Source organism: Centrocercus urophasianus, unplaced genomic scaffold (assembly GCF_019232065.1).
Source record: "Centrocercus urophasianus isolate 14NV4802_14NV808 unplaced genomic scaffold, USGS_Curo_1.0 seq_2, whole genome shotgun sequence".
In the NCBI taxonomy this organism is placed as follows: domain Eukaryota; kingdom Metazoa; phylum Chordata; class Aves; order Galliformes; family Phasianidae; genus Centrocercus; species Centrocercus urophasianus.
In genome coordinates, this window is record NW_024884755.1 from 12,585,614 (window position 1) to 12,610,630 (window position 25,017).

The window sequence follows — 25,017 nt, forward strand, 5'->3', positions numbered from 1 at the left end:
CTCCCTGGCTCTGCTCTTCTCTAGTTCTCTGCATTCTGAAGTTGGTTTTCATTATTCAAAATAAGATACTGTGTGATCTGAAAAGTTTGGTTTTATGCTAAAAAATAAGAAACATAAGAAACACACTTTGAGTTCTACATGGATTTGAAAGGTGAGATAGTTTCCCCTCGAGCCGCCTTCTCCGCTGAGAAACGAGAGATAATCCATTTGTGACCTCAAGAGATGAACAACCCAGAAAACCCCATTTTGCTACAATTTTTTTTTTAGTTAAAATTTCTAAAAATAGCAAAACACAGCTCCTCCAAAGCATGGCAGGAACGTGTTTTGAAAACCAAAGGGAATGAGTTTCACTGAAGAGAAGCAGCAGCCACATTGATGGGAAAAGTTGTCACAACCAATAACTTAGTGATTTGAAGCCATGCAGTGGGATGTCCAGGGTAGTGGGGTCACCGAGACTGAGCTCACCAACATTTCTAAAAGAGCACAACAGGACAGGATCATCCCTGTGACACATCCAGTTGGGGCAACAAGAGGAAAAGTAAAGCTGTCGTTTCCCATTATTATGGGAAAAGGAAATTGGGATGCACTGGCCAGCTACAGTTCACTTAAATAATGAATTAGGTCACCTAAGTGATATTAGGTAAGGTAGCTCAGATTAACTCAGATGAAAAACAAAGGTGAAGAGCTCTGGCCATTGTTATGTACCAGGCGTGCTTCCTGGTTGCAGAGATACAGCGCGCCTGCTGGCATGCAGGCATGTGCAAATGTGCCTCTTTGGCTCTGTGTGCTTAGGAAAGTCTTAGTAATGGAAAAACAAGGGTGTTGGAGGTGAAGCCTGAAGTCCTTTGGCAGAGCAGCGTGTGCAAGAGTTTGACCAGAGCCTGCTGGCTCGTGCGCTGGCCCAGCCTGTGCTGTCGGCCTGTCAGCTCTGCCAGCGCTAACACTCATTCACAAAGATTCAGAAAGTCAATGAGAGCATTTCCATATCCTGGAATAAATAACGCCGCTTTCCCATATACCGACAGAGATATAAATTCCATATGGTTTGGCTACACAAGGAGGGGTCTTTCCCAGCTCACATTAACACATGAAAACATGATAGTTTCCTATCAAGAAACTCAAGGGGTCATCCAGCTGATGCCCTTTCTTTTAAGTGCTGAGAAAGTGTAATGGATTTTTACAATTTAAACCAGTAATGTAAATAGCGAAAAAATAAAAAATCTAGGTGTCATATCTCATGTAAACCGAGATAATCCAGAGAAATAAACTCCCAGAAATCAACTATTGATTTCTGAGTCTATCAGAGCCAGCAAGGAGTCTGCTACTCATCAGATACTCTTTCTCATATAGTTTTAAACACACTGTCAGAATCGTGTACAGTTTCTAGCTCCCAGGACTTTGACTTACATACCAATCAGTCAATTCACTTTTTAATTTCCATTGTTTGGAGTCCTATCCTAAAAATAATAATAAAAAAAAAAATTAAAGAAAAAAAAACAACAAAACCTAAAATATTGACTTAAAACTACTTAGGTTTACAGAGGTACACTCCGGTAAGAATGATGCATGTGTTTAATAATATGTTCCCTGGCTAATAAAATACTAGATTATTTTTGGACTACAGAATTTAAATGGAAGGAAGTTTAACCATTAGGAACCTGTTTACTATTACCAAGGGAATGACTAGTTGGCAGGTCAATAGCTATCAGCAGAAATAAAGAACCACAGCAGCCACCTGTGCTTACAGCTTGTCGCTGTTAGGAAAAAAATAAATGAAAGAGCAAAAACAAAGAAGTAAAGCTATGGCATAATGATTTTTTCAGGTTAGGAAAAAAACAAAGAGAAGACACTGCTCTGGGACTACTGGTTTCAGTTTAGTAGAAATGATAGCCAGCTCTTCCGTGCTGTTTAAGATGAAATAGGCAGCAAATACCTCTGTGAAACTTTTTCTTTAGATGAAGAGTTGAATCTGAAACACACTGCAATATCACAGACGGGTTCATTGTGGCATGGGTATTAGTTGTAAAAGGAAGTGTGCATGCAGGGAAGTTTCCCCTTACTATGTGAATAGTCCCACCATGTAGCCAGTTGGAGACTGGCCACCGAGAGTTGAAAAGGCCAGAAGACACCTGCTTCAAGAGCATCCTTCCTCTCTACCAGATGGAAATATTTGGAGCCTTGAGAAAGTTCTCACTTATTGTCATTTGAATGGGTCAGAGATAATCACATCTGCAGAAGAGCTGCACTGTGTCCCACGGGCCAACAGACACTGGGCTGAATCATAGTTCCACTGGTGTCAATGGGACTTCTTTTGTGAAACTTGAGGATAAGGCTATCTATTGCCAGCAGTGAACATTTTGAGAGGCAGTGAAATCTTGCTCCTACCCAAGACAAACTTCAGTCCTGAAATTAAATGCAAAGGAGAGGTTTGGTTTTGGTATTTTTTTTCCTTTGATTTTTTATTTCCACATGAAGAGGATTTTTCTCTCCTTTACCAGTCAGTTGTGGTAAACACACTTTTCACTGCGCATATATATGTGTTTGTATGCACTGTGTTGACATTTACATTTCATTAAAAATGAATTAGCATCATTTGTTGATTCAGATATTCTGTACTATAATCATAGCCATCAACTGTATTAGTAAGTGAAAGCATGGTAATGGCAAGTACCCTACATAATGTGTACAACACTGTTTACTAAAAACACAGATGATAGTACCAATATCACCTAATACTGAAATATTCAATATCTAGGTGATAAGATGAAACTACAGAAGAACTGATTTATTTCGTTTATTTCTTGCCAATGAAACTCAAAGAAACAAAGTGCTGAAATTTGGACAGTTTCAAAAAGTTGCACTTTTCAGAAAGGAACAATTCTTCACTTAGTAAAAACCAGAGTCAGAAAGCAGAAAACAGGCGTATACTTCCCAAAATTATTATGATTGATCCAGTCAAAATGAGGCCTGTGTGAGGGTTTTTTTCCAGATAATTCTCTGTAATCCCAAATTTTCTATGATTTTCCATGTCAGCACCTGCAGAACACTCCCGTGCTCCCACCCACCTCCTGGTGTCAGCTCCTAGAGGTCTGTTGAAGTCAAATGGCACTTGGCCAGTTTTATACCAGTTATCCCATCTACAAGTTCACAGTGGTTTAGCAGCTGTTACAGATATTAATGGCAAATCAATTGCTATTGATACAATCATTGTCCTGATCCACAAGCAAAACCTTAAATAAATGGACAAATACTAACTTAGGCTCCAGGTGATGAGGATTTTTTCAGCACACTTGTTAATACAAGCTTCCCTTTGAACTTCGATAAGACACAGAAGAAAAAAAGAAGGAAAAGATCAAGGAAAATGGTCGCTGCTATGGACAACCTGCATTTCACCATCCCAGGTTCTTAACTTTGATTGTCCAATGCTGCCCATTTTTGGTGCCCTGCTCCCTGTTTGCATAGATGAAAGATGACCGCAATGCCAGCTTGCTCTCATGGCTCAGAGCCAGCAAATGGCCAAGGAGCCCTTCATTATGTGAGCCGAAGAACACTTCTACAATAGTCTAAATTAATAGGCAAGGCAAAATGTCATGTTACCTGAAGCTTGCCACTTGCCAAAATGCTATTGCTAATGAGAAAGCAAAGGCTGAGAGCACTGCTCTGCAGCATGTGCCATGTGCTCCTGTACTGAGCAAACAAGTGCACGGCAAGGCATGAAATCTGCATCCTGGGGCCTCATTTCTCAACAAAGAAATGAGAGCAATGGCTTCAGCAAACTTTCAGAAGAATAAGCTCACAAGCTTTGACCACTGCAGTCCCAGGGAACTGCACAGATCTAACTAACAGAGGTTGACTGCAGCACAACCAATGTAGCTCCAAGATGCCTTTTCAGCTTGCACAATCTACATCTTTATTGTTAACTTCTAGTTTTGTGTTGGCTTGCTAAACAGCATTAATATCTTTCAACCTCACCATTTCCCAGGTTGAGGCCTCCAAGAATGAAAAGAAATACTTCAAGTGCCAAAAAGCTACATCATTGTATAGCATATAGGAACTTCATTGCAAATACTTAGAAGAAAAAAAAAAATCCTGCAGCGTGCATTGTTTTAATGCACAATTTCTTAAATTCTGAAAACATTTGTGTGCTGATTTGTAAACAAAACATCTCAACATTTGCAGTCCTTAGTTCTGCCTGAGGTAATATGGGAACTGTGGAGAGAGACAACATTAGATTTTGCTTCCTCTTCCCATAGGGCTCAGGTTCTGTAAGCCAGGTAGTTGATCCATAGAAACAAGCCACAGTCAGTAGTAAACTATCCAGGACAAACTCCTTATCACAGGAGTCTTTAAATCAAGGTCAAACGTAGTGCTAAACTGTGTGCTCTAGCTCTACCACAATGCTGGGATCACCAACTGAAATCCTCTGGAATCAGCCAAGATGATTAAAATGATTTCCGCTGGCATAAAAATCTGTAATATAGGTGAAACAGAAACTAGGGGTGAAATTTGTCCAAATGTAAAGCCCTGTGATAAAACTTTGAATAGAATTCCAGCCAAAGTGCTTAGAAAGTTCTGGCCCACCCTGCATCCAGTGAAATTTTTAGGGAAAACCCCCTGAACTACAGATGGAGCAGAACTGCTATATCAAGTCTGATTAAGGTTTTGTTTTGCATATGTGAGAGGAAATAAAAAGCATTGCCTTCTGCCCCAGGGTCGCTGCTGGAAGAGAAAGACCAGCTGGGACCTCTGGTGGAATGCAGAGGAAGCTTAACCTTTATCTGCCTGCTCTCCTTGGTATTTGGTGGAGGAGCACTTAAAACATGCATCTCCAAGGGAAAAAAACCTCAAAGGAAGCTCTTTTGACCTACCAGCAGGTTTCAGAAGGGCTGCAGCCAGCAGTGGAACTGCTGCATGTCCTCTGGGCTCCACCAGGCCCTGGTGAGTAAGGCAAAGGCGCCAGCGTAGGACGCGCACGTCAGATGTGGGATGTGAGAAACTGGTCTGGGAGCCCAGCAACTTCTCTGCTTCAGTAATGTCTATTGTAGAATAAGATTTATCGAGGGAAATGCTGACTCCACAACACACTAACAGAAATAGTTTGTTGAAGGGCAAAACACATGCAACTGTGGTTTGGGAAGCACATGGTTTTAGCAATCCTCATTTGGCCAAATCATATTTTTGGCTCCCAGAATGGGCAGGTGTCCTCTGCTGCTTCTTCACCAGTACACAGCACCAGGTAAGTGGGCAGAAAGCAGCCACAAACTGCACAGGGGTGTTAGCAAACACATAGATCCCCCCACAAAGGGATTATACCGCTCTTCCCTGTAGTCTGGAATGCACATTATGTTACCAAACAAAGGAAATTATGCAAAGATAGCCCCAGAGGCAGAATAACCATGATCCGCTCATACTTGTGAATACTGGGCAAATATTTACTAGCCACAACTAATTACCTGTCTCTGCTCATTTTGTTAAATGATCAAAGTAATCCATCCACTCACTGCATGTGAATGTGACTATTTCTACGAAATCACATCCACTTAGTAGTGCTGCAGGCCCAGATCCTGCAGTGTATATCACTATTCACATACAAGTGATCTTATTGAGGGAATTGCTTCTAATCACTTAGTAAACACCAGGACTGCAGGATGCAGCCCGACTCCTGCAATATTAAGGTGAGAAGGATGTATAGCAGAGCAACGGTAGGATCAATTGTTCTTAGGTTTCTTCTCTTGCTCATCAGCCCACCTGACACACATGAAATATTTGTGAAATCAATTTCAGAATGACCAGACAAAGCACAGGAAGTACCACAGTCAGTTCATCAGCTGGCTCTTCCAGGAACACTTCAGGAATTAGGATGGGAGCACATTACTCCCTTTCCCACCGGATAACTGCATTGAATGCAACAGTAACCCTTGTTCTCAGAGATGCTACCTTGCACACTGCCTCACTCACTTGATGAAATGAACATCGTTTGCCCCCTTTCAGCAGCTGCTGTGCAGACCATTCTAAAAGCTTAAACTTTCTTTTTCTCCCAGTTTCCTCAGCGTTGTGCAGTATTTTGTGTCAGCACTCACTCATGCTGAGGTCCTTCCAAATAAGTTCTCTTGAATCCATTACTCTCATACAATGGCATTTACCCCTTCAGAGCGTGTCAAGTCAGTTCACCTTCTGCACAGTGCAGCAAGAACTGGAGACCTCATTTCTGAGTTTGGCTGTCTGCAATGAGAAGTATGCTCTCAGCTCACCTCGAGCAACAAGGGCATCAACAAGGCCTGATTCTTGGGCCACTCCTCAGGTACTTTTCTCCTGCCCAAAACAGGTTTTGGAGGCAGACATTCCCATCAAAGGCTGTCCAGTCTGTGTTTGCTTCAAGTATGCAGCACTTTCAAAGCCCATGGTTTCACTCTCCTAAGGAGAGCTCCACATGCGCTCTCCTGGCACAAAAAACAGGACAGCTTTGCAATAAAGGTACAGAACAGGGTTCACTGCGATTTTTTGATAAAGTGCATACAAAAGGAACTCTACTTATTTATTTATGAAGTTTCCCTTTATTTCAGGAATTGTTTGTTGCTCTATTTGATCACAGTACTTTGCGAGCTCCTAATACTTTAGCATAATGTTCTTGCCTTCATTTGTAATCACTCTTTATTCGGTGTGGAAGATGGATTTTTCCAATTTTGTGCTATTATATACCTTAGCGTGGAAAGGATTAGATGGGTTTTTCTTTTTCCTTTTAGTCCTTATTTAACTGCTTGTGCGCTTCAGGGATTTATATCCCAGTAGGTCTAATTCCAGGATTATAGGTATCTAGATATCCAGTAAATCATTTAGCAGCATATAGGCTTAAGGCAACTCCAAATAACCCCTCCAGCTAGCTCTCCAAGTTAGCTACAAGTACTAGATTTGCATGAGAGTTATAAAGTAATGTAGAATCACGAATTTAGAGTCTGAATCCACTTCCTCTGAAGTCACTCATAAAATTTATACCCACTTCAGTGCAAATATGGCAAGGCCTTCAAGTCCTATTGTTTTAGAAGCTTTCCTTCTTCCTAGTCAAATACTAATCAAAGTCTCCTCCTCCTCAGATTTAGGGTTCAGCTCTCATTCCCATAATGTTATATGTTAATTTAGATAAATACTGTCAGGTTGAGTTGACCTGAAATTCAGATTTATTAAAAATTAAATAAAATGACTAACAGAAAGTGTTCTGTACTTGTTTTTCTAAATTCCAGTGAAAGCAGCTTCTTGGTTTGGACTTCAGTTTTCCTTGGCATCATCTACAGCCTGAACATTGCTGCACTGTGCTCATACGTGAAAACAAATAGAGGACAGACAAAAGTGAAATTAAGTTCCAGGTTATTTTTCTTGTTTCAGCTTAGTGAAAAGTAAACATGTGGTGCTAAACATCAAAAGCTAATTTGGTTTCCGAGGATCTATTATTCAGAATAAGCAGAAGGAAGACTCACAGAAAAGATGAGGAAATCAATGCTTTTAACTGTGTCTTTTAACTTGCTCGTATCCCTTTAAACATGGCAAAGGGAGTGAGAAAGACTGCCCTGGCAGAGTGCTAAGCAAAACTATGATCTGTGCCAGTTCTCACCAGGCGTGCCTGCAGATTTGTCATTCTGTGTTTTGGGTTAGGTATTGTTCCACTGGCAACTACACCAGAAACTCTGGAGAGGTACAGGTGTTTCAAGGTCAGCTTTCTGGTTTGGTTTGAGACGTGTGAGGATGTTAAGTACATGACTAAAGATACTTGCAGCATTGGCTGATACTCGTTGACATGTGAGAGAAGGTGCACTGTACCTGACCATCTTCTTGCAGCACAGATCATGGAACAAGAGGCTGCTAAGGAGAGGAACAACAGCATGGCCCTCACCACACAAGAGGAAAGACCCTGGTTCTCCAGCAGGCCCTGGGGGAAGCCAGGACTGCATCTGGGGCGCGGTAAGGTGATAAACCAGAGCACCCCTCCCACCCCTAGGGTAAGTGCTTGTTTCAGCTCTCTTTATATTGGGTGTGTCAGAGGTGTGGGCCTAGAGGAACTGCCATAGCCAGAATTAATACGTGCTCTTCTGTAACACAGAAATGAAAAGTCCTTTCTAGACAGAGGCTTTTCACCTCCATGAGTGTCAACACAGAGTTCATTTGAGGTGAATTTTGTGGTGAGGAGAAAGGTAAGGTTAGGTGAGAAGCCTTCCCATCAAAGCAAACTTGACGGAAGGCCAGGACTGCAGGGCTGGATTAGGACTGGGCACATCCCTCCACACAGGGCTGTCAGTAAGCTGCATCAGCTCAAGCAGCCATGGAGCTGTGGGAGCGCACCTTGCGTTTGCAGTTCCCTTCCTCACAGAGGATAGGAAAGGGAGATTACTAGTATTAGTAGTTTGCTAATTTTTGGTGCACCAACTACCCTAGAATCAGAGAATCATTAAGGTTGGAAAAGACCACGAAGATCATCTCATTCAACCACGGAACCCATCACCATCACGCCCATTAAGCCATCCTGTGCCCTGGCTCAGGGTGAGCAGTCACAGCTCCGCCTCCAGCAATGTAAATCATGCAGGCAGACCTGGTCATTATTACATGATCCTGGTAGCCAGCAAAAGGGACAATGGAGAGTTCAGTACATTTTTCTGCCTCCCATGCAAGGGAGAAATGAAGTTATCGCGTAACCTTCCTTTTCTGACCACTCAAGCTTCTTCCAAATCATTCCCGACCTGTGGCAATAGCATGCTCAGTTCAATCCTTTTAAACTGGCTTGAGAGAGCTGATCTAGAAATGAACAAACACTGAATATGGAGAAATAATGCACTCCCTTGGTGCCACATCATCCTGGTCTATCACCCATAACATTCCATGTTCGTGTTGGCCTTGTCAACAGATCTGCCTCAAAGGGTGTGCAGGATCAGCAGGCTGGAGATTCAGAAACAGGCAACATCTAAATTCACCGCCAATTCAGTAACATCTCTGCCTGAATATGATAGATAAGGATTTCAGGAAGGCATGTCAAAGATAAAAAGAAAGCTACCCTTTGCTCTTGTTTAATTTCCCTTCCAATTTCCTAAAAGGTCTGTTGCAGGAATGACTGTCACCAGAAAGATACAGGGCCCAATTTACAGCCATAGTACAGAAGTGCAATAATCAGTTGCAGTCTATAATTTTCAAGTAACACCACATTTATGAAAACTGCAACAATCCCTTTTTGCTGTGATTTGTGGACTCGGATGCCAGAAAAGCCAATTCCTCTCTCGTAGCAGAAAGCAAGAAGAGAGAAAGTGAGAGGAAGATGAAGAAAAACAAACTGGCTGCTGCCTCAGCACATAGACTGCAAAACAAATAAAAAACAGTCTTAAAAAGTGTTAATAAAATATCCGCTAAGAGTAGAAGGGAAGATTAGATCTGACAAGTTGGCCATAGGGCCTTCTTCAGGCTCTTCCCGTTAGAACTGCGACAAGATGACAAGTTGAAAAATTGAACTGTGTTGACATGGCCTGCATTTTCATAAATTTCCTGCTCCTTTTTTTATATTAATAAAAAAAATCTATAAAATAATAAGGATAGAATTCAACCTTAGGCCTGTAATACTTTGCAGTTCTCCTAAGCATCTTGTACCAAGCGTTGGAACAAATGTAAAAGTAAATGAAAGACCTGTAACAGATAATGCGTTGTATTTACTAAATAATCAGCTGCAATTTTTTTCTCCAAGGATCCTATTTGAGTGGAAAGACTTCAGCATGAGTTGGATGAGGTCCCAGATCATCCTGTAATATCTAGGGAGAGCAGCATTTCTACCATAAGAATGATCCAGAAAATAAAGTGATTAGAGCTCATTATCTTCTGCTTTTTTTTTCAAAATCCTACCAAAATCAGCAGAAGAACATTAATTAGGTCTAATTCTAAAAGCCACTTAAATTCTTTCTAAATAAGGATAACAATTCTGGGATTTGGGAAACATTCATGAAAAAAGTAGGAATACTGTTATAAATGGCTGAAGCAAGAGTTTACTTCCCTTATATCCACAAGGAATCAAACCCAGAGTTCTATGTTATCACTATTTAGCTCTGTCTGTGCTTCAGGCAACTTCCAAGTTTAAAATCTGAACTGTCTCCTTTTTTTCCTCAAAGAATCAGCCTCATAATTAAATAAATAAGAACTATACTTTTAGTTTTGCTGTCTGGGAATTTATTTCCCAATCCATCTTTGGGATGGGACTCCCAACCCAACTCGAAGTTTTTCTCTGAATTGCTAATACTAAGTAAATGTAACATGAGAGATTTTCCTGTTACATCACTTTATTTTTATCATCATCATGATTATGGCAATCTTTTCTTTGTCATTTTCATCATTGCCTCACCAACATGCAGAGCTGCATGGCACACAGTCTGCTTTCACATCTCAAATGAGCACAGCTGTGCAGAGATTAAAGGTCCAACAGAGTTTATCAGAAGTGCATCTAGTATTGTTTCTAATCAGTGAACTGAACAACACCAAGTACAAAGGCTGGCAGGTTACAGAGGTGTACCTCACACAGTGAGTTCAGTAATAAGCATGCTTCAGGAGAAGGAGAGAATGAGCTTTTATCAGCTTCAGTCACGCATTCAGTTGTGTTGCTGTCTTGAGGGGCACTGCACCTTCTTTGAGGGGTTGCAGAAGAAGCAAATCTTGATCCCCAAGCACAGATGATGTCCAGACAGACGGCGAACGTTTGTCTTACACAAAGGAGGTATTCTCACTGCTGTGACATTAGAGATGTCAAGGAGCAGGCCAGCAGCAAGCTTAGGCAGCACAGCATCAGCAAGAGACCAGACAACACCAGGACAGTGAAAGCTCTCTTGCTCACTGGTTTCAGTCATCTTCTTGCCCAAACAGCAGGTGGGACTCATAATGAAAGACGTTATGTAAGAGCAGAAAGTTTGATTCACCAAGCTGCCACAGTGGCAGCACATTTACACAACTTCTCCACCCAAAATCAGGAGGCTTAACTGTAGGGATAATTGCACCCCTTTGGCAAGGGCGGTAGAGTACACTTAAAAGGGCAATCAGAGGAAAAGGGAAAGGAACACCATTTTGAATAATTGGAGCAAAGAGGTTAATACATATCTCAGTGTCACAGCAGAGACTGGCCAAGGTAATATGCATTGTTCTTATCAGAATTGTATTTATCGAAGTAAACTATGTTTGAGCTAAAAGGGAACACATAAATCTTCTCTCATTGTCGTCTTGAAACTTACAGCAGCTGTTAATTATATTATAGATCTTCCAGAAGTATGTACAGTAATTAACAGTTTCAGCCACGTTATTAGACTTACAGATATATTTTGCAAGCCTGACAGGAGCAAAGGGTCACACAAAAATGGTGTAAATCAGCACAGAATCAAGAAACCAAATGGGAGTCCCCAACTGTACTGGATGAGCTCTGATTTGCACTGGATGAAGACATAACCTTTAAGATGTTCACTGGCTGAACTCTCATTTTGGCTCACTCACTTAAGCTACAAGTCACTTCAGGCTTTTCCATGTTGCAAGTTATCATCAGGGTCTGACCTGGCCCCTCTCAGTATGTTGGAATTGGTGACAGCTTATGTTCTTTACGTCTTATAATCTATCAGAAAGAAAAATTATGTTGTTATCCTTAAAGCTGGAGTACGTTCAATGCCTCTGGAGTTCTCATGAGATCCTTGATACTGCGTCCACCTGTGGATGAATTTGTCAATTATATAAAGAGGTAAAAATAAAATTTAGCTAACTAACCAGGGTGTGGTTATGCTAACCACTTTCTCCATGTAGCACAGCTGAAGATAAAAAGTGCTACAGGGCATAAATGTAAGTATTGTTTATATGTAAGTGTATACATGGGAAAAACAACTTGTATTACTAATTTGTTCTATTTGTCTGATTTTCATATCAACTGACAACCAGACGAATACAGTACTGAGTGAAATCAGTACTGTGCTGAGTACTGAGTGAAGGTCTTGAACCAAAAGGAAGTATGTGGGCAAAAGACCAAAGGGCTGGCAAGATGGAGTTTTCAAAAGCATTACGTGACTTATGAGCTGAACTTCCCATATGAAGCTTTGTTCTGATAGCGTGCTCTTAAGTCTTGCATACAAAAACATAGAGGCACTAATATGCGGGGGCTGTTCTGAAAGCAATAGCTCCTATCTTATTCTGTTGATCCATGACGTCAGAGGCAGATGGTGGTGGTATGGCAGTAGATGTTGAACCCTCCCACCAATACTGCATTCCATTTTGTTGCCGTGTGACAGATGGCAGCAGAGGGAGAGTCTGACAAAATGGCATCTGACATGGAAGTGTGTATGAAGCAAAGATGTGTCACTGAATTCCTCCATGCAGAAAAAAAATGCACCCATTGCCACTTGCTGAAACCAAACACTGGATATGAACAAAGTGAGTGGTGGGTGCTGCGTTTCAGCAGTGGCAACAGCAACAGTGGATCACCTCTGCTGGTGCAGATTTTTATGAGTGCAGCATGCAGCTCTTGTTCATTCAGGGCAAAAATGCAAAGCCAGTGGTGTTGACCATGTTGAAAAATTGTGTTTTGTAGGTGAGAATTTGCTTTGTCAAACAGTATCTTTGCTCTCTTTGGGTGTGTTGTTTCCATGGAAATTAATAAGAGGCATTACTTTTGGAGCGACCTACATATATTCTCTCAGAAGCAAACTTTCTTATATATTACAAACCCATATGGAATGATTATTCAGATCTCTGATTCTTCAAGAAGGTGTTAGAAATTCAACAATGCCTCAAAGAGTAGAGAAGCGATTAATATATTCTGTAAGGCCAGCTGGGGCATTGAAATATCATAATCTCTTCCCACCCCAACAACAGCCTTACAATCTTAACAGTAAGATAGAAGTATTTTTTGTGAGTTATGATTTGAAAACCATTACTGGATAGGTTTGATGTGAGCACAAAGCTGTAATTCCAATGAGAATAAGCCATGAAGGTCTTCTGCTGCTTCAGTGTCTACCCTTGCAAAGCAATGCGTTTCCTCTATTCTCATTGTGATTAAGAGTTAAAATAAAAGTGGAAAACTTTCTTCTGTGCCCAGCTGGACGGGCAAGGTTTAATGTGAGACATCCTCCATGGGAAAAGAATCTAGAGTTTCAAGATTAATATCCAATTTCCAGGCTTTTACACTACTCGGCAATCACTCAAATCTAACAGTGAAGCAAGGAAAAGATTAAAAAGCCAAAGGCCGCAAACCTGTTTAAACTTGTATAGTGGGTTCAAAGTTTCCTCTGAGATCTTGAGCTATAGTTTTCAGATATCACAGAAGTACAAAACCTAGACAGTCCCACAGATAAGTTCCTATTTACTCTAGATGAACTGAAGAAATATAACGAATCACACTTTGGACCTTGTTCTTGGCTATAACTAATACCTGGTTATTTTGGTCACTCGCTGAGAAGTGACTTTCAGAAGCATTTAGGAGTAAAGTGAGCTCCAAAAAAGGGAAGCTGTTGCTACTGGAGAGAAGGATGGTGGGAAAATACTTGTGGACCCTTGCCAAAGTGGGAATGCATTACAGTGCCTGCAACTGCTGATAGTCCTGTTGCTGAAAACTTAGTTGGAATCCCACTGACTTTGGAGACAGCAGGCAGGAATGCTGGCAAACAAAAGTATACATGTGAAACAAAGCAGAGGGAAGAATGAAGCAATAATGCACAGTCCTTATTTACCTACATTTGCCATCTACAGTCCTCTGGTTACCACACTGCCTTGTCATAGGTTTTAGCTCTGCTAATCAATGTGAACCAGAGCCTTCTGCTCAGCATGCGATCTGGGAATGCTAATAAGAATCTTTCCTCTCTTTCCAACCATCTTACAAGAACAGATATGGCCCATTTTAATGAGAGCAAGCCATTTAACTGTTCCTTCACATAATGCACAGCAGAAATCTATCTTACCATTCTACAACTGAAGGTACTGAGTCTAATGAAGAATGCATGAAGAAGGGAGGAGAATATAACCAGTACTTATTATGTTCCAATAGCAGCATTAGTTATATGGCTGCTACTCCCACATACCAGGTACTGAACAGAGGTCAGGGGTATGTCGCTCCAGAGCACAGTCTGAACAGACAAGAACTAGCAGGAAAGGGGACAGAAGACAAAGAAGTTAAAATCAGCAATTTTAAAAATCAACTTCAGCCTCGAATGGCAAAATGTAGACTTTTTCCTTTTAGAAGTTATCTGATGTCCTCAGATGATCTGCTGAAATCCTATTTTGCAGGTTTACCAAGATCTAGGCTATGGCACCTTTTGTCAAATTACTTTTCCCTTGTCAGCGAGCCCTTTCCTACAAAAGAGAACTACACTAACCTTGTTGATAGCTAAGGAAACCCAGATGCTTTCAGCATATATGAAAGAATCTTATATTGGAAGACAAATATCTGTCCTTTGCAGTGAGGTTCACAGGAACTCATCTCTTGGCAGCTGATAAACAGTTGTCACAGCTGGGCAGGCTCAAATTCTGAAAAATATCCATGGAGCTTGAATACGATGACTCTAAGGTCATCAAGAAACCGGTTCAAAACAGGAAACAACTCTAACCCCATGGATTATAAAGACTCCATATAACTGTAACAGGTGCTTACAGTAAATTCCATTATAAGGAACCTCCGCCAATAGCTAGAGCCGTCAGCTCTTAAAGATGGGGTGTATCACTCGATCCATGGCATCAAGGACATGTTTTAAATAACAAATCAAGATGAGCAAACTGAAGGAAGGAGAGGAAGAATGACAAGTTGTCCATTATTTTAGCAGGGTCTCATCTTTTTATAGCATTTTAACATCAAGTCAGATTTTATTCTGTTGAGTCCCACTGTACCATCTTGGAAGAAACAGCTGTTATCAGTTCTACAGGTTGGTATTTCATTCTGTATTCTCAGAGGGTTGTCACTGACCTGTCCTTCCTGGTCCCACTGAGCAATGCAGGTAAACAGCCATTGCCTTTCGCTGTGAGTGGCTGTTGCTGGCAACTACTCCCAGTTCTGGAAAACAAATTGCAGACCATTATCAGCTCTTCTGGTAATTGCTGCTGGATGGAAACTGAGAGTGCAATAAATCACAACATCATTATACTAAGACCCAAATGGTCTGGAATATTTTAGCTTGGGATAGTTAATATAGAAGTGATACAGACTGCAATGGTAGATAAAAATATACTATGTTGACTAGCTTATATGTAGGTTTTTCTGTATATTTTAAATTAAAAGCAAATAAACTTTAAAAAAAGAAACCACTACGACTTATCTTCAGCTGCAACTTTAACATTTTGCTTCTTAACCTGATGGGAAGGAAAATCTCTTAGACTTCAAATATGTGAGCCTTGAACTCTGCACAAGGCATTATATTTATGACAGAGATACCACACATAATGATTGTAGGCTAAAGGTTGGTGTATTTTCATTGTTTGTATTCTCTCTTTAAGGTAAATGTCTATCAACCCATTATATCTCAGTATTCTCATGAACACAGCAGTTTCCAGCAGACTTACTCACGCTCAGGCAAAATGGAATTGCTTGGTTTGAAGCAAAGTTCTCCAAAGTCCAATAAAATAAATGTACTTCAAAACTCAAATGTTAAAAGAAAGAAGCTGAAAAACCAGGCAGTTTCAAACAAGCACTGAGTCATGTGAACAGAAGAAGTTTGACAGGATCTCCCTTGGGATATTCCACGAACATGTACAGTCCCAGGCACAGAGCCAAAAGATCCAGGCGTATCAGTTAGGTGCAAGATAGGGAGGAGTTAGCAGTCATGTTCGAAAATATGCATTTCATGTTCAGCCAAGAAGCGATATTAACAGCCCTTGTATATTTGTATATTTGCCCAGAGAAAAGTGTAAGGATGGAGTGGAGCGAAAGGAAATAAATAAAGCTGGAGAGGGAGTATCATCTCTAAGAGAATTTTGTTTCTCCGTCTGGTTCCAGACCAGCTCATCAAAGCCGAAAGGTAATTCCACTCATTGCAGTATCTTCCATCTTGTTCAGATTTCATCCATGAATAAGCAACTGGATTTCTACCAGACAACTGGAAGCCTACCAAAAGCACAATCCTCTGACGTGCTAGCAAAGCTGGAATTAGATAAAACATTCATGAGAAAGACCCACAGATTTAGTGGATGTGACTCTCATAAATGCTGATGTTCAGAAAGAGCAGCTTTATAGAAAACATTTGCCCTTAGTTTAAAAAGTCTGTGCTGAAATGAGTTAAACTACCTCATTATCAACTGGGGTTTTTTTGTTCCTTTTTGATGATGGCATTGTTATTAGTTTCATTCAGTTAAAAAAAAAATACAAGGCTCTGCAGGGCTTGTATTAAATTGTTTAGGATTATTATAATCAAATTTTGATTGAAACACTATTAATGATCTATCTTGGGAATTTAAAGCATCATTTTGGGGTTGATAGCATCTTTGTGATGGAAAGCGTATTTTTTTAATTGGATTCTTGGAGAAAGTACTGTAAGGCTTGTTCAGTTTATGTTTTAATCCAGACTGCCCTGTACACATGTACAAGGTTGCAAATATTTATGTTCATGGCTATGTTAGACACACTTCACAAGAAGAAAGAAACAGACCAAGCAGCAGAGGAGGCAACCTGCCTCTTTTCAGCTTAGATCATGAAAATGCTGCTTGATGCCACCAAGAACAACAGCAAGCTTGAGTCCCATCAGTGCCAGACAGTCGTCCCTCAAATCTGCGACCATGCTGAACCAGGCTGCACTTCAGCCAGGAGTATTTCTTCTGACCTCTGTACAGCAATAGATCTCCCCTGGAGAAAGAAAACATGAAACGTTCTCTCTCCTCTTAATATTCACAAGTTTGTGTGCTGAAAACAACTGGTGCAAGCAGAATGTTCTGAGCAGCACTGCCTGCATCCAGGAGCTGCCTTGGCACTAAAAACAATGGGCTCACTTATCTAAAAGGTTGGGCAAATACTGTCATGGAGTGATCCCTGCATAACTGAGAGCTGACAGCTATTTACATCACCAAGGATTTGGCTGCACTGTAACTGCTCTTGTGACAAGCCATGAGGCTTTGAACGCTGGACTGTTTGCTTCCAAATCTTTTACACCTTGACAGTCTCCCTAATCATTCAGCAAATAAATGGTGGAAGTTCCTGAGCAGCATTTTCAAAAATGACAGCTTTACTGCTACCATCTTCACATCAGCTACTGTAGGGTGACTATTATTTCTGGAGATGTTGGGGGTTTACTTAAAGAAAGGAAGAAGAAAGAAACCATGCTGCTGATAGCACTACTAACCCAATGAGCACTGCCTATCAAACCCAAATGGTACAAAACTTCTGTTATGGAATAGTCAGTACTGGTGGCTCCTTTGCTACCACCTACCTGTGTAAATGCAAATTCTGCTAGTGGTGAAGCCTAAGATAACATAGTCAAATGCAAACTACTACTTGCTAACACTTTCAAATTACTTCATTGCTATCAAACTGCTGCACACTAGCCATAGCAGATCAAAATGTCACATCCAGTCCGAATTTATATCAGTGTGCCTCATATGGTGATCATTCTCACCCCTCCAGATATTGCTGAGTACGAACTTGTGACAACACTCAGCTAAAATCAGCAGTGTCTTTTCATATTTGGGCTGCAGATGAGGTAGAACTTCCTCAATCCACTCATACTCTTCAGCTATGCACCCAATCCCACTTTAGGCCAAAATCCAAAAGCACCTCCGACCTAATCTTCTTGCTCATTTTATTGTGGGAAGGAGTCCAGGTGTGTGTGCTGGAAGGAATTTCCGTGGATGCCTGTGGTGCTCAGATCCCAGCATACCACCACTTGTGCAGCTGTGCAGTTCTCACCACGGCCTCAGCGATGAGGGCTGCAGGAGGAGCAGGGCACACAGCACCAATCACACTGTTACTGCAGCTGAGGCACAGGAAGGGCTGAGGACACTCTAGCTGCCATACAGTCCCACTGTGTCCCCAGAGCAGGACTGCTGTCCACAGCATCAGCCCAACCACGGTGTTGTTGTCGACCTCCACCCTCCTTGGAAGGAGGCTCCAGCCATCCTCCCCCAAATGCAGCAGGACACAGTAGAAGCTGGGTGGTTCAGCAGTGCTTGTTGGACCAGGCTTCTAAGACACAACCCAAATGCATATACTTAGAATTGTAATCAACTAATAAAAGATTTCTTATCTCTGAGCTGCACAAGAGGCATGATATTCCATTGACGACTGAAGAATTTATCACTTTATCACTTGTTTTTGTCGCGGAAGAGAGTCACTTATCAGCAATGGAGAAGGGTGGGTGTTGTCTGGGAACCAAGGTCCAGCACTGGGGTGTGTAACAAATGTTAACCACTTCATCTCACCTCACGGGGCACTATTTTAATTTCATCTTTATTGAGCTTAATTATCAGTTTACAGCACTTGTACGTTATAGAAGACATAAACCTAGATCACCTCCTACAGGCCAAAGAGGAGAAGTCCTTTCTCCTTGCCATGAACCGTGCTGTTCCTGACCTGCTGGGCTTTTGAAGAGTCAAGCAGACTGCTCCAGCAATGCTGAACTGCGCTTATTAATGTCAGCATTAGATCATTATGGAAGATTATGGCAACCCTGCCCATGGCAGGGAGTTGGAACTAGATGATCTTTGAGGTCCCTTCCAGACCAAGCCATTCTATGATTCTACGATTTTATGATTCTCTTCTAGCACTCTGAATTTTGGGGTTAGTAGCAAGCTTCCCCATATATTGCATATCAAACTGTACAACAGAATGCTTTAGGAAATCAAACAGACTCATTAGATGCCTGCCACTTAATGCAACCAGAAACAACCTTTGCACTTGAATCCAGACTTTTTCTATTCCTTGGAATTCTTTCCTGCAAAATGGGGTTTCTGCAGACTGTCATAAAATACTGTGAGAGAAAGAGTAATAAGCAAAATTCGTTCTTCTTACTAGTGACAATTTGAGAGTTAAAGTGTGTTTGAAATGCTGTGTTTTGCAATCTAGTCTATGTGATAAGTGATAAGTTATATAGCTGTAATAAACAGTAGCGATACGTAAAATGTCTTACATTCTGTACAGACCCATTTGCATTGCAAAAAAATCTCCATTTAGATTACAATGAACTCTAAATTATAGAATAAACAAGTTTTGGCTACATCTCGAGGCCCAGCAGGGAGGAAGGCATCGTTTGCCACCACAGCAGAGGAATGCTGTTTACATCCAACAGAACTGCGCAAGGAGACTTTGCAGCTTTAACACATAGGGACTGTGACCAGGCCTCCCCAGTGTCTTTGCTTTGTGGTTTTCACTGGATGGCTGTAGGCTCTCTACTTACTACCAGAAGCATTGAGCAGTGCTTTACTTTTCCCAGAGCGGTTAGGCCTCGGGGGATCAAGCTGAATATAGCCAACCTTTGAGCCTGTTTGCTGTGTAGCAAGCCACTGAAATGAAGCACTATTGTGTGCTCTCCTTAAGAAACAAGGGTGTAATTTCATCTGGGACTAGTAACAGGTAAATGACAATAGGATATTTGCTTTAAACGTTGCCTTGTCTTCCCCCTGCTGAAAATGACTCTCAGCCTTCCAGGTGCTCAGCTAACCTTGCCCTCTGTCAGTCTGTGCCAGCACAGGCACTGCACAGGCTGTGCCAATTGTGATGGTTGATGATCTCAGAGTGGTATGAGGAAAATACAGATGTTCACACTCAGATATCCAAACCTTAGCAAGTCACATGTATCTACCTGACACCATTATCAATTCTTCTGCACCCTAAATTGGTCTTTTACAAACTTCCAGCTTGATGCTTCCTTTCATTAAATGCGTATGCAATGCTGTTAGGAGATAATATCAATCCCAATGATGTCAGATGAAAATCGTGTCTTTCTTTGACCTTGCAGGGTAAGATCATGTCTGAAAGTGTGACAGATTGTGAAAAGCAACCAGGGAGGGCTCACGTTATCTGCTCCAGATATTGGAAACTGGTTGCCACCTGGTTTCACAACTTACAGAACTTGATAAGATCCCCAGTTCGTTCCGGAGATCCCACCTCCCACAGCTTTTATTCATTTGTCTAGACCAAGAATGACATAAGATCTTTCCTGTTGGCTACCACAACTCACGTTTCACACAATGATCTCTTGGGAGTCGCATCCTGAAGTCATCCTGGAGGTTGTGCAAAAGGCATCAGTTCTCTTTTCAGCCACAGGTCCTTTTGTAGACCTTAACAGTACCAAAGCAGCAACTTCACACCTGCAGCACACAGCGGTGTGAAGTTTTGCCTGTCTGTGGGCCCCAGCACTTAATACTCATTTCAAGCTCCAGCCCACTCTAATTAAGACTGGGAACCTGTCATTTGAAGATATCTGAAATAGGGAGTTGATTCTCTCTCCTTTATCCAAAGTACTTCAAAATACTTATTCTTCCAGATGTGCTCAGATTTCCCTTTCTGGAGGAAAGAAAAAGAGGCAAAGGCATCTTCCAAAGAATACAAGCTGTTTGGATAATTTGTTGTTGTTTACTTTGGTGTATCCCACTGATAAGACTGCTGCTTTTTGTGCTAAACTGGGCTTCCAGTACTTGTCATAAATCATACCGTATAATTTAGATTTAGGAGACTAACATTCAATTTTCATTTTTTTCTACAAAACTCGAGACAAAACTTGAGAGATCAGCTATGAGTCTTTTCTTAGGAATGAAGTAAAACACTCCACATCTCACGCATGCACTCATGGTGGCTTCGCATTTTCTTCTGCATCGTCCCATTTACTGCTTGTATTGGGATCTGAAGTGCAGAAGAAGCCGGAGTACATGAACACAACCAGTTTTTTAAAAAGCACAAAACAAAACAAAATAGGTTTGGTGCACAAGCTGAGGTGCGCCTATGCAATAAGCAGGCATCAGAATCTTATGGTTCAGGTGACAACAGAACAAGGAAAACAACTTGTTAAAACATTACCTGGAGCAGAAGTTCCTAACTCTGCACCAGGTGTGGCACATGCTTGAGCAACTCCTTTCAATTAAGCTATCATCTTGGAGATCCCTTGTGGGTGGTATGGCTCCGGCCTGTCCCTTGTGTGGGTTGGATGCTTTACCACATGACTTTGTGCTAATTATTATCTTTCCTGTCATATGTGCTCACCAAGAAGCCCTGCTCGTCACCACAGCTCCTGTGAGGCAGGTTGTAGGTGGGCACTGTGCAGCTGGATGCCTTGGTGGCATGAGCAGCCAAAGCAGGCATGGGCTTCTCTTGTAAAACTGCCAAAGGCTCAAGACTCTCTCATGAAGCAGACACGTGCCACCAGTGATTTTTATAAAACAGCAGTTCCCAATTTGAAAAACAATGTTCTATGCATTAGGTTTGTAAAGTTGAGGACAGAATTACGTAGCGACTCCTGTCCTGCCTGGCTGCCATTTCCCCATCCGCTAAAGAAAGTGGTGAAGCAACACATTGATTTGTCCTGGAAAAAAGGAAGACTTCCTGGCTGAAAGAGCTTTTCTCTGCTGTCTCTAAAAACAAATATCTCCAAAATATCAGCAACAAATCAATTTTACTTCTTTTCAGTAGAAAGCAAGGAATTACCTTTTTTGATTTCAACCTTATTCCCATGTCACAAACCCATCAGACCAACTAATTTTAGCAGAATTTACCATGTGTTCATATTGGAACCCAAAAATGGGTTTATTTCTGTTCAGTCTTTGTCCAAAGCCACAGAATGAAGTTTGTGTTCAAGGTTCCTGAAGCTGGAACCTCCCAACATTTGAAGAGTTTAGGTCTCTGTTTTCTGTTCCACTTCTAGTAAAAATAAATAAATTTAGAAGTAAGGATTAACGATTTATGGGGTAGTAATCTATAAAAAGCTCTGCATTCAAGGTATTAGGAAGCAATATAAATTCTTTTGTGGAAATGTAAACGGGTATTTAAATGTAAGTAGGTGTTATACCCAGTTGGTTAGATGGGGACAGGGAGAGGTCTCCAACTGGCTCGTCTGGGAATCAGATAGGTCCCTAAATCATTAACTTAGTATTAAATCATCTTAAAGATATAAATAAATTGAAAGACTTATTCAGGGATGTCTTGCAGAACTGAAGTAGTTTCTAGGTGAATGACTCATAAGATCAAAGTCAAGGAAGACACCCATTTAATTAGGGAAGAAAGTCTTGGCAAACCATAACACCTTTGCCAGGGACAAAACTTCTCTGTGCTCCAGTTTCATCCAGCTGTTCTGGAACAGAACTGCCCCCAGACTATCCTACGAACACTGAAATGAAACTGGGAAGCAGCTGATCTAGTAAGGCTCCTATTAATTCCAGAACAGTGCTACACCAATAAATATTCAGGTTCTTCTGCAGCACAAATTATCCAACAGAACAGGTTTGTGATCACAGTCCAGCCTTACGCAAGTCTGCCTTCAAATTCCATGGCGACTTCAACATCTTCCCTCTTTGGCTGACGCAGTTCACTGGGTTGCTTTGCATCACAGATGATCTCTGTCTGGCACGGTTCATTTTCTCATGACATAATCAATCATGCCATTAAGGAACAACTCATCCTTGATGGCTTATTGAGAGCTAAGCAGAAACCACAAAATTCTTTTGCCATTCAAAGTATGCAGCACTTTCTTTCCTCTCCAGACACTGATGTGTTTTAGCTGATACCTGATGCAGGGCACTTAGTTTCACTTTCCAGTGGATTTTCAGAATTAATTTTTTTTAAAGTATGCGTTCTTCAAGTCAGCACCAAAAAAACACAACAAAACAAGACAAAAGCCAACAGAACCACCAACCCTTTGTACTTCTGTATTTACATGAAGTAGGAAGTCTGGTATGACAGTAAGGAGAAAAAATTATTCACTCTATTAATTAATCTTGTGATAGTAGTGAATTTGGCAGGTGTGCCTCCATTATGGAGTGGAAAAGTCATAGTCTTACACACTTTACTTTTACATCAGCTGCTTATAAAAGCACATCAAAGTCACTGTTAGTGCTGGTTTTAGTATCATGGTAATTGAAAAGTGATTGTCCTCCCTGCTGAGTTCTCTGGGTGTACATCGTCCGTGTTCACTGCTCATTGCAACTCAAGATCTTGCTTTCCTGCTCCCCCTGCATCCATGCTGGATTGTCCCCAAGTCCTTTCCAGAGAACAGCCAGATTCTGTCTAAATCTCTACACTGGTTTGCTTCCTTAGTCTAGCCAAAATACAGAAGAGCGAAGAGCAGAGTTGCTATGCTGCACTGCTTCGTAAGTTTTACTGGATATCACTAAATTCATGTAAGAAGAAGGTGAAGTTCAACAGTTAATTGCAATTTGTCAACCTCTAGTTCATGATTGCTTATAAAAGAATGATCTTCCTCGGATTTGGCTGCTGGCTACTTTGGAATCATTGTAATATGAAGAAAACACTAATGCAACATTGTGATACTTTTCTATAGGCCAATTACTTTCATCAAGCAATATACAAAGTTTTGTTTCCTTAATGCTGCAGAAATTCAATCATGCCAGATATGGTACATGTGGTCAAATTTTCAAGCCCTTTTCCAGGCAACACGTAGCTCAAAAACTCTCAGTAATAATGACAAAGAGACGTGCAATAAGAAATAACTCGAGACACACATGGTACAGCAGAAAGGATAATTATTTCTGCTCAGCCTGGGGAAATCACAGACAGCTGCATGTCTTCTCTCCTTCTCCACTCTGACCAGTGCTCTCTTTCATGCAGGAGACATGCAAGTTACCCTCATCTGAAAACTGCCAAACGTGAAAATCTTCTGCACTGTCTTTTCCTTTAAAACTATCGTTTACCGCAGTGCCTCCCCATTCCTCACCAGAAAAGTGGATCTGGGGGTTTTTAGACAAGTCACAGGCTGAAGCCTTGCGACAAAATTATGGAGCAGTGTTAATGTCTGATCTGAGCATGTGTTCCTTCACTGCCACTGCTCCCAGCACTGGTGGAGTGGAAGCATCTCAGCAGAATGTAAGACGGCATGATGAAGACAGCTGAGACAGGATGTGAACAGTCTGTGCCATGTTTCGATATAGACTGCCGTGATCTTTTCCAAGCATATTTTCAGTCCTCATCTCTCTCTATTGTAAAATATGAAGAAATAAGAGTAATAAAAGCAGGAAAACAAAAGATGGGCAATTTGGGGAATGTGGGAAACAAGAAAGGAGTGCAAAGAAAACAGAATCTCAGGAAAAAAAGGACGCATCAATGAAAGTATTTACACCTTTTTTTTCCCCTGTAGTTATCTAATATGTTCCCCTGCTTTTTTATGCTTACTTAAAACAAAGGTATGACTATTCTGATCATTTACTTTCCTATTACTGCTTGCTCTCAATTTTCTAGTTAAAATCAAGAAAATACATATACATGCCTATCGGAAATCACTTAGGCAGAATAGATTTGCCATTTACCACATTGTACATGAAAGCCTGGCATTCCACAAATAGAAAAAAGAAAATAGTTATCTGTTAGGCTTATTTAAGGTGTGCAATTAGTAAAGCTGTAATGCAAACACTCTCTGCTCAAACCACTGTGGGTGTATATATGTATGACATATCTAATATGAAGCTGAACATCTAGCCACTAAGATGCTCCCATAAGCTGTACCACAATCCTCTTAAGGATTTAGGGAAATCAGAGGCTCAGCTTTGCCATCTGTGGTTTAATAAATATTTTCTTCGCAGGCTTTGTGCCTTGTTTTAGGGACGAAGAAAACAGTCATGCAGTAACTTCTCAGTCATGGCATTACTACAGAGCTCCTTTTCCTCTTTCCTCCACGTTCAACATCTCTTTCCTCAACAACACATTCCCAACTAGACAACCTGTGGTGGGCTGGCATGTGACCCAGCAAGGCTCTGCTAGACCAAGGGCTTCTGTGCAATCTGGATCCCATCACTGGGAGAAAACCATCAAAAGATTCTCACTGCAAGGGTAGTCTGAGTCCCTGACTGACTTACTTGTAGTCCCATAGCAAGGCAGAGTGATTTCTGAGGGGCAACTCGACA

The 25,017-nt window shown here is 41.2% G+C and overlaps 1 long non-coding RNA gene across 11 annotated transcripts in view; it reads right to left on the reverse strand.

Moving 5' to 3' along the window:
• Positions 1 to 25,017, reverse strand: part of LOC122161891 — a 346,860-nt gene that overhangs the window by 233,320 nt on the left and 88,523 nt on the right. For 10 of the 11 annotated variants that reach the window (XR_006169331.1, XR_006169337.1, XR_006169335.1 and 7 more), the window contains exon 1: positions 14,939 to 15,316. This is a non-coding gene — a long non-coding RNA (uncharacterized LOC122161891). Of the gene's footprint in view, positions 1 to 14,938; positions 15,317 to 25,017 lie in introns of those variants that run through there. The other variant, XR_006169329.1, reaches the window with a different exon arrangement.